Genomic DNA, 15,146 nt, shown 5'->3' on the forward strand with positions numbered 1-15,146 from the left:
AGGGCTATGTTCCTGCGTTGCTGGAGAATTTGTGTGGTATGTCTTGTTCTAAAACTTATTGGCTCTTGTGTGGTGGTTGGTTTCAGTGTAGGTATGGAGCCTTTTGGATGGTCACTTATTACTTAAAGTTCCATGTAGTCAGGAGTTTTCTGGTGTTCTTAGGGTTTGGGCTTAAGTCTCCTCCCTCTGGATTTCAGTTTTATTCTTCTTGTAGTCTCAGGACTTCTCCAAGTATACAGCACTGATAATAAAACTTCTAGGTTAATGGCGAAAAGATTCTCCCCCGTTAGGGACACCCAGAGAGGTTCACAGAGTTACATGAAGAGGAGAAAAGGGAGGAGGGAGATAGAGATGAGCAGGAGGAGAAAAAGGGGGACTCAAGAGGAGAGAGACAGATCTACGCAGCTGTCTGTTCCCAGAGTGTTCTCCGTATCTCAGACACCTACAAAGATTCACAGAATTGGATTGGGAAGAGAAGGGGAAAGGAGGAAATAGAGGTGTCCTGAGGTAGAAAACAGAGAGTCAAGATTGGGAGAGAATAATCTTCGGTTTAAAGATAGGGCTTCTCTTCCTTTTTTTTTTTTTTTTTTGTAAGGTTATAGTGTATGGAAAATGAAAATTAAGGAGTAGTAGAGGAGTACTAGAGGACTTTAAAAGAAATAAGAGAAAAAGAAAAATAGAAAAAAGAAGAGAAAAAGGAAAGAAAAAAAAAGAAGAAAAAAGAAAAAAAAAGGAAAAGAAAAAAAAAAGTAAGAGGAAAAAAAAAAATTTTTTTTCCCTAATTAAAAAAATCGTAAAAATCTATGAAAATGAAAGTGAAGGAGTAATGGGGGAGTAATAGGGAATTTTAAAGGAAAATAAAAGAGAAAAAATAAAAAATAAAAGAAGAAAAAAAAATTTTTTTTTTTCCTCCTCCCTTACTTAGGAAAAAAAAAAGTAAAAATATATCTAGGAATTTCTCTGGAGCTGTTGCGGTCAGTGTGGGTTCGGCTTAGTTTCAGATAGCTCCTCGTTCCAGCTTACACTTCTCGATATTTATAGGGCCCTTCCGGTGTAGTCCGTGTTTTCTACGGGGATTTTAATCTGTTGCGCCAGTCCCTTCTGAAGCGGTTCCCTTTGTTTATTTGGCTTCTGTTTGCCGGTCTCTTCAGAGCCTCATTTCTGCCCTGACACAGGCGGGCGGAGGTGGACTCTTATTTAGGTAGCTAGTTCCGTCGCTCTGCGGGGCGGGGCTGGCACTGCGGGGCGGGGCTGGCACTGCGGGGCGGGGCTGGCACTGCGGGGCGGGGCTGGCACTGCGGGGCGGGGCTGGCGTTGCCGGGAGGGGCTGACGCTGCGGGGACAGGCTTGCGCCGCGGGGACGGGCTGGCGCTGCTTTCTCCGTCTGCGCTGCTCAGGCTCCCGGCTGTTCTATATGGAGCGCGCCCCGCGCTGCGAGAGGTTCCAGCCCTCGGGTGTTCCACAAAAGCGCGGAAGGAAAAGCTGCGCCTGCTCTCTGTGCCTTCCCCGTCAGAGCGGTCCAGGCAGCGAGGGGCTTGGTGGGCGCACTCTCCCCAGGTGTGGCGCGCCCCCTCCCTTCCGCGGACCCAGTCTCAGTTTCCGCTGGCGCCAGTCGGGTGCGCGCGCCTTCCGCCCTCCGCGTCCCCAGCCCCAGTCCCCGCCCGCGCCGGTCGGGTGCCTGCGCCCTGTGTCTCGCCGCGACCTTCCCCTCCCCCCTGCCTCCTGCCTCTGGCGGGGCTGGGCCGGTCCGCAGCCTGTGAGCTCTTCTCTGGACTTTCTCGGTCCCTTTGTTCTGCGAACGGCCGGCAGTGTGTTCAGGCCGGTTAATTTTCTCTCTCTCTTTTGGTCTCCCACAGTTCAAGTTGGCAACTCACGGAAGCTCCCTCCGATTGTCCTCAGGGCACTCAGGCCCGGACCCTACCCTAAGCAATGCCGCCTAAGACTCCCTTCCCGGGGCGGATCTCCGTCCTTAGCTCTTTTATCTCACTTTTTATCTTTATATTTTGTCCTACCTCCTTTCGAAGACAATGGGCTGCTTTTCTGGGCGCCTGATGACCTCAGCTAGCGATCAAAAGTTGTTTTGTGAAGTTTGTTCTGCATTCAGTTATTCTTTTGATGAATTTGTAGGAGAGAAAGTGGTTTCCCCGTCCTACTCCTCCGCCATCTTGGCTCCTCCTCACTGGTGAATTCTATAAAACATTTAAGAAAGAAATATTCCAAGCTTAAACAAGTTTTTAAAAAATAGAAGTATAAGGAATACTCCCCAGCTGGGTTTTGAGGCCAGCATGACTAATATTGTGGACTTTTTAAATGAAATTAGTCATGCCTCAGTTGTCCAGTTTTTTATTTCTGGTACATTTAACAGTGACACATATTGGATACCCAATAGTTATACATACATGTTAAATATTAAAGTATATCATAATAGGTGCCAATAAATTTTATGTTAAGAGATTATACATAAGGGCTGCCTGCTGCTGAAACGTTGAACTTCTTCTGGATGGGCTGCACCTTTGATAGTAATGAAGATTCCCGTTCATTTGGAAAAACAGTGGTTCGAATTCATAGCTTGCTAGTTCTGGGAGTGGCTTAAGTTACTACAAGGAGAGTAAATTCTAGACACGGATTGAAAGTATACTTAAAATATTAGTAAAATCAAACCCGATGATACATAAAAGAATAATAAATGCTTTATATAAACTGACCGAGACAGTTTTCCCAGAAAATTCAAGTTTGTTTACCATATGAAAAGTAATTTGTAGAAGTCACCATATTGAATTGTTTAAAGAAGGAAAACCTAAGTGATCAATCTCAGTATATGCAGTAAAACATTTGACAGAATAACATTTGTTTATGATAGAACCTTTTCTGCAAACTAGAAAGGAAGAGACTTCTTGAATTCAGTGAAGGACATCTATGAAGAAATGTGCAGCAAACTTTATTCAATGGGGAAAGCTTAAATGCTTTCCCTTATGATGTAATTCAAGATTAAGATGCCTACCATCACCACTTACATTCATTTGAATTCATTGAAATGGATAATTGATTTTAAAATTTTTACAGAAAAGTAAAGGACCTAAAATTGCCAAAAACCATCTTGAAGAACAAGTTGGAGAATTCGCTGTCTGATTTCAAGACTTGGTATAAAGTGAAAATAATCAATGAGAGACTGGTAAGGATTGATAAATCAGCGTATTAGAAAGGATGGATGTATCTCAAAAACATGATTGAAAGAAGCTAGACACGAAAGAGTATGGTCTCTATGATTCCATATAAAATTCATTAACATTCAAAATTAACTGTTGCCATACTCTCCTCCAGGGGATCTTCCCAACCTAGGGATCGAACCCAGGTCTCCCACACTGCAGGCAGATTCTTTACTGACTGAACCACCAGGGAAGTCCCAAAATTAACTGTGGGAACAGAAATTCAACCAGTGATGATCTAAGGCAATGGGGATTGACTGGAAGTGGGTAGGGTTTGAGGGAACCTTCTTGGATAATGGAAATGTTATAATACTTCACTAAGATGGTAGTTACAAGGAAACATGTATGCATATAGATATATAAACTCATAGAATGGTAACCCTTGGATCGTCTCATTCTATTGTATGCAAATTTTACAAAAAAGTTAATTTGAATATTTTAATTTTACCTATTTATATTTATTTATTTATTTTGGCTGCGCTGGGTCTTTGTTGTTTTATAAGCTTTCCTTAGTTGTGGCAAGCTATGGATTCTTTTGGTTGAGCTGTGTAGGCTTTGCCTTATAGTGGCCTCTCTTGTTACAGAGCATAGGCTCTAGGTACGGCGGCTTCAGTAGTTGCTGCACGTGGGCTTGGTGGTTGTAGCTTGTAGGCTTTAGGGCACAGGCTCAGTGGTTGTGGATCATGGGCTTAGTTGCTGTGTGATGTTTGGAATCTTCCTGGACCAGGGATCGAACCCATGTTCCTTGCTTTGGCAGGCAGATTCTGATCCACTGAGCCACCAGGGAAATCTCTAATTTGAATCTTATATTGGCTCCTTGCATTATATTCCTTTTCTGCAGTGGTCAGTGGTAATTTAAATGTTGTTTTTACCATGACACTTTTTCTAATATCCTCTGTTGAAATAATTTTTCCTCTTACTTTTACACAGTGACTAAATCTCAATCCTAGCAATTATATAATACTGTTTCATTCCACGATTACTAGGTATAAGTTCCTTGAAGCAAGGAAATGTCTCTTGATCGTTTGTGTATTTCCATAATCTCAAACGTAGGGCTTTGCATATGGAAGATATTCATTTGAAAAAAGAGGATATATATATATATATATATATAGGTATGGCTGTGTGTGCATTATTTTCTGCAGTCTTAATGTGAATTTTGTACAAGTCTTGATGCATTTTGCCATGTTGTTTAAAACTATCTAATATCTCTGCCGAATACCACATTCATTTATTTAAATAGCATCTAATTTTATTCTATCAAAGCTAGTGTATCTTGCTGATCCTACTGTGACTACAACACTAAATAACCTCAGCCAAGCCACGTGCCTTGAAAAATGCCAGGCTGGATGAAGGACAAGCTGGAATCAAGATTGCCAGCAGAAATGTCAATAACCTCAGATATGCAGATGACACCACTCATATGGAAGAAAGTGAAGAGGAACTGAAGAGCCCTTGATGAAAGTTGAAAGAGGAGAGTGAAAAAGCTGGCTTAAAACTCAACATTCAACAAACTAAGATCATGGCATCTGGTCCCATCACTTCATTCAAGTAGCTGGGGAAACAATGGAAACAATGACAGAAAATAAAAGACTTCATTTTCTTGGGCTCCAAAATCACTGCAGATGATGACTGCAGCCATGAAATTTTCTTCCTTGGAAGAAAAGCTGTGACCAACCTAGACAGCATATTAAAAATCAGAAATATTACTTTGCCGACAAAGGTCTGTCTAGGTAAAGCTGTGGTTTTTCCAGTAGTCATGTATGGATGTGAGAGTTGGACCATAAGGAAAGCTGAGCACTGAAGAATTGATGCTTTTCAACTGTGGTGTTGGAGAAGGCTCTTGAGAGTCCCTCGGACAGCAAAGATCAAGCCAGTCAATCCTAAAGGAAATCAGTCCTGAATACTCAATTGGGAGGACTGTTGCTGAAGCTCTAGTACTTTGGCCACCTAATGAGAAGAACTGACTCATTGGAAAAGACCCAGATGCTGGGAAAGATAGAAGGCAGGAGGAGAAGGGGATGACAGGCGATGAGATGGTTGAGTGGCATCACTGACTCAATGGACAGGAGTTTGAGTGAACTCCAGGAGTTGGTGATGGACAGGGAGGCCTGGTGTGGTACAGTCCATGGGGTCTCAAAGAGTTGGACTCGACTGAGCAACTGAACTGAATTGAAGCCACTTGCCTTGTGTATTGATCTCAGATTTCTTTCAGAGGTTTTTTCCCTAAAGTTGTAGATAGAGTTAATATTTTCTTTGGCTTATGTCTATGTTTATACCTATGGCTATGATTTTTTTTACATAGACTCATTTTCTAGGTAACAGAAAAATTGCTCATTTGCTGCTGCTGTATCATTTTTTTTTTTACTAGAGAGAATACAACTTGACACATTAATTTTTTTTTTATTATTTACCCCCAGCTGTGTGTCTCTTTGTTCTGTCTGCCTTCAGATTTTCAAGTGTATTAGTCATTGACAATATGAATGATCATTGATGAATACAGAATATAGCCCTTAATGGCAGAAGAAAATTAACCTGAGGTCTTAATTAGGCAGTATTTTTTTTCTTTTTAAAAATTTGTTATTGAGATATAATTGATTTACAATGTTGTGTTAGTTTCAGGTAAATTTGAAAGTGAATCTTTTATACAAGTGCATATATCTATTCTTTTTAAATTCATTTCACATATAGACCATTATAGAATATTGAATAGAGTTCCCTGTCCTAGGTCCTTGTTAGTTATCTATTTTATATATGGTAGTGTATATGTGTCAATATCAGTCCCCAATTTATTCCTTTCCCCCTCTTACCTGCTGGAAGCCATAAATTTATTACCTATGTCTGTAACTCTATTTTGGTTTTGTAGATAAGTTCATTTGCAGCCTTTTTAAGGCAGTATAATTCTTAATTTAATTTTTTCTGAGTGATGAACAAAACTTAAAAAATATATTATGAAGTAAGTTGTTATAACTGTAGCAGATAGTAAAATTCAGTACTGTGTTCTTGCATTTAAAACTTTTGCATTAAGTAGGAACACATATAAATCATAACTTATGTTTGATGACTATTGAGTAAATATTTTATTATTAAAATTTAAAGGTGGCTGTTTCTTTTGTAAACCCAAGAATAGAGATTTTGGAGTAAATGTATTACTCATGTATTATTACTTAAAGTATATGAGAAATATATGAAAAAACTCAAAATCCATAGGACTCTTGAACATCAAAGTTGAGTAGCTCTAGATACAGGGCTGAAGGACTGTGTTCTTGGATGTGGTTTGAAGGAATTGGCCTATGCCTTTTTAAGGGGAAATTCTTACCAGTTTAAATAGAGTATAATGATCAATATATTGGAAAGTTGCAGCTTAGGGAGATGTTTTTGGATTTACACAATACTGCACTCTGATTGTTTGTTCATGATGCTCAACTTCTTAGAGTTTGGCACTTAACTTACATTCAGATGTTTGAAGTTCAGCCTTAGCATTCTAAGTAAGCATGCTGCTGCTGCGGCAGCTGCTAAGTCACTTCAGTCGTGCCCAACTCTGTGCGACCCCATAGACGGCAGCCCCCCAGGCCCCCCCGTCCCTGGGATTCTCCAGGCAAGAACACTGGAGTGGGTTGCCATTTCCTTCTCCAGTGCATGAAAGTGAAAAGTGAAAGTGAAGTCGCTTAGTCTTGTCAGACTCTTAGCGACCCCATGGACCACAACCCACCAGGCTCCTCCGTCCATGGGATTTTCCAGGCAAGAGTACTGGAGTGGGGTCCATTGCCTTCTCCACCAAGTAAGCATAAAGTAACATAAATCTTCATAAAGTAACATTTTGAAAGAATTTACTGATTCTAACTGCTGACTTGTTCTGATATTCAGTGAAATGTTTCAGGAAAAAAAGGTTTAAAGTTTATTTCAAAATTACATGTGAAAGGATGCCAGTTTGAAATTGTAGAGTTTTGAAGAATAAAGCACAGCATCTTAGTATTTATGATGCAATGTTCCTCTAATATATTTGTGTTCTTAGAAATGGGTTAACATACTAAGCCCATAGACATGGGCTAGCATAACATTCTTATTTTTAAATTAATAGAAAATAGATATAAATGCAAACTAGAAGATAAAGAATGGAGGTAAAACTGTTAGAATAACAAATACATTTTTTTCCAGTTTATTATAAGACAGTATTTATATTATTAGAGGATATTGCTAAAAACCCTCCTTGTACCCAAGACAGTTTCAGAGGTTGTGTTTTGAAAGATATCAAGATTCTCTATGACTAGAAAAATGTAATGTGATGATTTGGCTTAAAAATGGAGATTTTTAACAACCTGAGGTCTAGAGACAGGTAAGGAAGTGATTATTGAGCTGCACCTTAATGCTCTCATGGCTCTTGAGGAGGATAATTGGCTAAATGACTGCAGTGTCCAAAAAAATCTTTGCTGGGCTTTTCCACATGAAAATGTCTTCTGTTAGTAGAATCCAGCACCTCAAGGGCCATGAAAATAATTTTGTATAGTTTGTTTTAAATATAACACTTTGTAATACAATTCCCCTAGCTGTGATAGTCTTTCTGTTATAGCTTGACTTATAATTAAAACCATAAATCGTATGTATGGCTCTTACATTATAAGGCCCCGGTAACCTTTTTTTCCTGTCATTTGAGAATTTGAGGAAGAAAAAGAATAGAGGGGAGAAAAGAAGTAAAAAAGAATATGATGCCGGATAACAGTTACTCTCTCCAGCACAGTTCCTTTCGGGGAAGCCTCTGGGAGGCAGACATTGGAAAACAAAATGTAGAGAAAAGCAACTTTAGATCTATTAATATCACATATGTCACATAAAGAGACTTCCCAGGTGGCGCTAGTGGTAAAGAACTTGCCTGCCCATGCAGGCTATGTAAGAGACATGGGTTCGATTCCTGGGTCGGGAAGATCCCCTGGAGGAGGAAATGGCAATCCACTCCAGTATTCTTGCCTGGAAAATTCCATGAACATAGGAGCTTGGCAGGCTACAGTCCATGGGGTCACAAAGAGTCAGACACAACTGAAGTGACAGCACAGCCCAGCCCAGCTTGTCATGGAAAACATTCTAAAAGGATCAACTCTCAACTCAAAATTTTGTTGCTCCAATCTTCTTCTAAATTATCTGTTGTCTTATTGTCTAGATTTTTCCTGTATGAAAAATTTACCTGTATAAAGAAAAATGACATCAAAATTCAGTTTGGCATAGGGTACAGTAGAAGTTTACCCTTACAAAGTATATTTTCTTTTAACTAATAGTCAGCTGTTCTCATAGAAACACTCTGGTGTTGAGAGGATAAAAAGATATTTGTTTTGCCACTAGCAGGTCAGCGTTGTTAAGTCCAGTTTGCAGATCCCTAGCCCAGTGGGTGCCTAGGTCAGTGCTGTGTTTGGCAAGACTGGGAGGACAGCACCCAGAGGCTCTTTCTCCTTCTGTTGCTGCCGGGCTTTACTGAGATGTGTTAACAACACTGAGAGATGTGTAAAAAACAAACTTCTGAAGCGATCCTTCAAAGTATTTAAATATGAGACTAATGTAAATGTATGCCCCCTTTTATGAATTTTATCAAGTAATTGTTAAACATTTATTGTAGCTTAACTTAAAAGAAACATTTATTATAGGAAGCCTGGGTTTTTAATCCTAATTCTACTGCATGCTAGTTCTTTATCTTCTTTGTGCCTCGTTGCCTTGTCTTTAAAATGGTAATAATAATGGTACGTATGTCCTAGGGTTGTTTAGAGATAAATAAGTTAGGATATTTTAATTCCTTTGAGCAGTGCTTGGCACACAGTAACTAGTGCTAGTGCTATGTGTTAGCTATTACTTTCGCTGTTACTGTAAAATGATCATATGTCCAAGCTAAATTTATATCTTCAAGTAGAAGTTCGTGAATTTAGAACACAATTAACATCACTGTGGAAATACTAGAGATAAATAATATGTTTATCTGTTGACTGTGTTATCAGATAACCATTTTGTCATCAGTTCAGAGAGGGGCAGTTATGAACTACAAAATACTGTGTCTTAAATGTCCATCTGTTTGAGGACGCTTGTCTTTCATTTCATAGGTGAGATCAGTGTGATTCCTTTAAGACAAGATAGACTGTAAATGTTCAGTTCCATGAAGGACTTGTTTGGTTTTGTGTGAGGATCAGGTCACCCAGTAGCAGCAGCTTAGCAGGTCTGCTCAGCCGTAGTGTCGAAGGTTGACACCTAGGAAGGAAGGATGTTTGGTTTACAGAGTTTCAGTTCCTGAGACTGAGAAGGCTTAATCTGAGATGAAACCAGGCTTGTCTCCTTTGTTGATAGCTGGCCAAAACACATAGTTTGAAAGTATTGCTTAGTGTTTGAGGCTCCTGTCTTAGTTGTCTGGTATGTAGGTCCGAGTACTGCTAGTTGTTCCAGAGAATAGCTCATTTGTTAACTTCAGCTTAGCAAGTTTTAAAAGGTATCTTTCTATGAGTGATCTTGATATTAAAGAAAATGCTAAAGATTTTAGAATTCATGAAGGCTTGGCACTTTTTCTTGAGTCAAGCTCCTTTCCCATTCTTTCAGCTTGATGTGCTTGTCTGGCCTCTAGAAGGTAAATGGCATTTGGTTAAAATGTGAACCTTGAGAACTTATTGTTCACTTTAACCCCGGGCTTTTAAAATACTTAGATCAGTGGTTTTCAGCCAGGAAGACACATTAGTACCACCTTGGGAACTTTTAAGAAAATAGAATTCCCTGGTCTTAAAGCCCAGACCAGTTAGTCAGAATCTCTGGGGTGGCTGGGACCTGGATGCCGGTATGTTTTAAAAGCCTCTTGGGTGATTCTAATGTGTAGGCAGGGTTTAGAACTCTTGATTGGACTTATAATAAGGAGATATCCCATGTCAGGGGGCTACCTGTTTGTTTGGGAATTGCCTGCCTGGTTTATTAGTTTACTCTTGTCATTCATTTGGTTTCCTTGGATTTAGAGGACTCTTGGTGAGTCTGTAGCAGTGCTTTAACTAGCCTAGATTGTATGCAGGTCAAGAAGCAATAGTTAGAACTGGGCATGGAACAATAGACTGGTTCCAAATTGGGAAAGGAGTATGTCAAGGCTGTATATTGTCACCCTGTTTATTTAACTTATATGCAGAGTACATCATGCGAAATGCTGGGCTAGATGAATCACAAGCTGGAATCACATTGCTGGGAGAGTTATCAATAACCTCAGATATGCAGATGATGTCACTCTTATGGCAGAACATGAAGAAGAACTAAAGAGCCTCTTGATGAAAGTGAAAAAAGAGAGTGAAAAAGCTGGCTTAAAACTCAACATGCAAAAATGAAGATCATGGCATCTGGTGACATCATGGATGCAAAGATGGGGAAATAGATGCAAGTAGATGTGGAAACAATGGAAACAGTGACCAATTTTACTTTCCTGGGCTCAAAAATCACTGCACATGGTGACTGCAGCCATGAAATTAAAAGACGCTTGCTCCTTGGAAGAAAAACTATGACCAACCTGGACAGCATATTAAAAAGCAGAGACATTGCTTTGCTGACAAAGGTCCAAAGTAATGGTTTTTCTAGTAGTCATGTATGGATGTGAGAGTTGGACCATAAAGAAAGCTGAGTGCTGAAGAATTAATGCTTTTGAAATGTGGTGTTGGAGAAGACTCTTGAGAGTCCCTTGGGACTGCAAGGAGATAAAACCATTCAGTGCTAAAGGAAATCAGTCCTGAATATTCATTGGAAGGACTGATGCTGAAGCTGAAGCTTTAATACTTTGGGCACCTGATATGAAGAATTGACTCTTTGGGAAAGACCTTGATGCTGGGAAAGACCCTGATGCTGGGAAAGATTCAAGTCAGGAGGTGAAGGGGACGCCAGAGGATGAGATGGGTTGTATGTCATCACCAACTCGATGGACATGAGTTTGAGCAAGCTCTGGGTGTTGGTGATGGACAGGGGAGCCTGCTGTGCTGCATTCCATGGGGTCACAAAGAGTCAGACACGACTGAGCGACCGAGCTGAACTGAAAAGAAGCCTCTTTGTTTTACTTTTAAAAGAGAAATCTTAGGATGTTAATGTATAAAACATGTTTATCTTGACCAGTCTCTGAAAATAGGCTTTAATTTCCTTAACATTTGGCAATAGAATGTGAGTTTATTTTTCTTATCCTGGTATTAAGTCATTGAATTGTAAATGTCAGATCTAGACTCTTTGCATTTAGAAATTTCAGAAGACTGGAGGGCTGCAGTATTATGTCTCCTACAGCTGGCTTAGAAAACAAGCTAATATGTATGTTTGTGTTTTTCTTTTCCCTTTTCTCCTCTTCTTTTTTCTTTTAATTTTTAAAAAAGCTTATATTCTTAATGAACATAATGAAGTGAACATAATGAGCATAATGAAGTGTACCAGGGAAGCCTACAATAGTGCAAAGTATTACCTGAGCATCTTTGGGTCTAAAAATGATTCAGTTTCTATATTCATTTCAGTGCTTCTTTGAAGTATTTAGTGTATCCCTTTAATCTTAATTCATCACTAAAGGGGGTTTGGAGAACAGAATAAAAGATCGAGAAAGGTATAAAGAAATGAACGTAAAGGGTTTCACCATTAGTATTTTTCTTATTTATTTCCTAATTCAACATATTTGCTTTCTACCTTTTTATTTGTTGTTGTTCAGTTGCTAACTTGTGTCTGATTCTTTGTGACCCCATTAGCTGCAGCACACCAAGCTTCCCTGTCCTTCACTCTCTCCTTGAGTTTGCTCAAGCTCGTGTGCATTGAGTCAGTGATGCCATCCAACCATCTCATCCTTTGTTGCCCTCTTCTCGTCTTGCCATCAATCTTTCCCAGCATCAGGGTCTTCCAGTGAGTAAGCTCTTCAAGTCATCTTTTTATTGCTTTTCTTTTAAGTAATTGGCAGTGTAGGATAATCTTTTCTCTTAAATTTTTAAAGCGAGAATACAATAGAAATTTCATTCATTTACAGCATTAAATCAAACATCTAAGTAACAGATTTGGTTATACAAATTAACATTGTAAAGGAAAGAGGCCAGAAATATGCTTTTGGGTGAGCTAATCTTTTTAGTTCTCATCAAATGTGTCTTCTTCAGAAGAAAAGGTTTGGTTATATCTTGAATTACAAAAATTTAGTTTCTTGGAAAGAATTACTCTGTAAGTAACTTTGCAGACCTAAATGACCCAGTAGGGTTTTGCATAAAATGTTATTATAGAAATGTGAAGCAGTTATTTTCTGTTTAGTTTTTATAGACAGTTTATATTATATAGCTGTTTTGTATCATTTCACAAAACATTTACTAAATACCCACTGTGCAAGATACTTTATAAGGTCCTTTGCTGAATACATGGTTAAATATGCAATCAAGTGAAATAGGTAAATAATTTATTATAATATAAGGTATAATATGCCAGCAAATTTGGAAAACTCAGCAGTGGTCACAGGACTGGAAAAGGTCAGTTTTCATTCCAATCCCAAGGAAAGGCAATCGCAAAGAATGCTCAAACTACCACACAATTGCACTCATCTCACACGCTAGTAAAGTAATGCTCAAAATTCTCCAAGCCAGGCTTCAGCAATACGTGAACTGTGAACTTCCAGATGTTCAAGCTGGTTTTAGAAAAGGCAGAGGAACCAGAGATCAAATTGCTAACATCCGCTGGTTCATCGAAAAAGCAAGAGAGTTCCAGAAAAACATCTATTTCTGCTTTATTGACTACACCAAAGCCTTCGACTGTGTGGATCACAATAAACTGTGGAAAATTCTGAAAGAGATGGGCATACCAGACCACCTGACCTGCCTCTTGAGAAACCTGTATGCAGGTCAGGAAGCAATGGTTAGAACTGGACATGGAACAACAGACTGGTTCCAAATAGGAAAAGGAGTACATCAAGGCTGTATATTGTCACCCTGCTTATTTAACTTATATGCAGAGTACATCGTGAGAAATGCTGGGCTGGAATAAACACAAGCTGGAATCAAGATTGCTGGGAGAAATATCAATAACCTCAGATATGCAGATGACACCACCCTTATGGCAGAAAGTGAAGAGGAACTAAAAAGCCTCTTGATGAAAGTGAAAGAGGAGAGTGAAAAAGTTGGCTTAAAGCTCAACATTCAGAAAACTAAGATCATGGCATCTGGTCCCATCACCTCATGGGAAATAGATGGGGAGACAGTGGAAACAGTGTCAGACTTCATTTTTTGGGGCTCCAAAATCACTGCAGATGGTGATTGCAGCCATGAAATTAAAAGACGCTTCCTCCTTGGAAGGAAAGTTATGACCAACCTAGATAGCACATTAAAAAGCAGAGACATTACTTTGCCAACAAAGGTCCGTCTGGTCAAAGCTATGGTTTTTCCAGTGGTCATGTATGGATGTGAGAGTTGGACTGTGAGGAAAGCTGAGCACCGAAGAATTGATGCTCTTGAACTATGGTGTTGGAGAAGACTCTTGAGAGTCCCTTTGACTGCAAGGAGATCCAACCAGTGCATCCTGAAGGAGATCAGTCCTGGGTGTTCATTGGAAGGACTGATGCTGAAGCTGAAACTCCAATACTTTGGCTACCTCATGCGAAGAGTTGACTCATTGGAAAAGACCCTGATGCTGGGAGGGATTGGGGGCAGGAGGAGAAGGGGGCGACAGAGGATGAGATGGCTGGATGACATCACCGACTCGATGGGCATGAGTTTGAGTAAACTCCAGGAGTTGGTGATGGACAGGGAGGCCTGACATACTGCAATTCATGGAGTCGCAAAGAGTCGGACATGACTGAGTGACTTAACTGAACTGAACTGAAGGTGTAATGACATAATTGAGGTTAAAAATGTTTTGTAGGTGAGCTGAGGAAGGAATGATTCAGTATTGGTGCAATCATCAAAATTAATGGATTAAAGTATGAAACATGTCTAACAAGATCTTTTAATATTGTAGGTCAAGTGATTTATTTAGTCAGTCATTCATAAACACTTTGTTTACTTTCTATATCTTAGTTAATTTTTCTGAGTGTATTTGTTGCTACAGTTTGTCATAAGAGATACTCTGAACACTTATGTAGCAGTTGTATTTTGCTTTTCTTCTCTCTTTGGAATTAAAATGAAATTTCCTGGAAAATAATAGAATTGTTCACAAAATATGTGTATGGAATCTTCAGGTTTGCTGTACTTTTGGTTTGGCATAGCTTAACACCTGATGTGAAGAACTGACTCATTGGAAAAGACTCTGATGCTGGGAAAGATTCAAGGCAGGAGGAGAAGGGGATGACAGAGGATGAGATGGTTGGATGGCATCACCAACTCGATGGACATGAGTTTGAGCAAGCTCCAGGAGTTGGTGATGGACAGGGAAGCCTGGCATGCTGCAGTCCATGGGGTTGTAGAGATTCAGATACACCTGAGCGACTGAACTGAACTGAAATTCTAGAATAGCTTTGAAAAGTGTATTGAGTCAGGTGGATTCTCATTATTTATGGGTGTAATCAGGACTGGCCTTCTGAGCTCTACCACCATATATCTACCATGGAAAATATTCTGGGAACTTGGATCAGTAGGAAACATCCAAGTGTCCTAGATTGATTTTTTTTTTTTTAAGTTGCTCAGTTGTGTCTGATTCTTCCTAGATTCATAGAACCCATCAGTTTAAAGAGGCCTTGAAGTTTATGTAATATAACTCAGTTTAAAAGAATTGAGGCCTGGAGATGTTAGGAGATTAGTCCAGTGGTCAGAATAATTTGAAGAGATCTTTGATATTGATATATTCATATTGGTATTTTTGTTATTTCTCTGGTGGATTTAAAGTGGTGTGCTTATTTGCTATTTAGAGTTTTGCCAGTCATTAAGAATAGACAGTTATGTTGATGTGTGGCAAAAACCATCACAATATTGTAATTATCCTACAATTAAAATAAGAACAGACGTCAGAAGAAGAGGA

At 39.4% G+C, this 15,146-nt stretch overlaps 1 protein-coding gene across 1 annotated transcript in view; it reads left to right on the forward strand.

Annotated features, from left to right (window-relative positions):
* The window catches only part of SLC2A13 (solute carrier family 2 member 13), a 495,370-nt gene that overhangs the window by 111,702 nt on the left and 368,522 nt on the right, over window positions 1–15,146 (forward strand). The gene's annotated exons all lie outside the window — the stretch shown is intronic.

This window comes from Dama dama, chromosome 3 (genome assembly GCF_033118175.1).
Source record: "Dama dama isolate Ldn47 chromosome 3, ASM3311817v1, whole genome shotgun sequence".
In the NCBI taxonomy this organism is placed as follows: domain Eukaryota; kingdom Metazoa; phylum Chordata; class Mammalia; order Artiodactyla; family Cervidae; genus Dama; species Dama dama.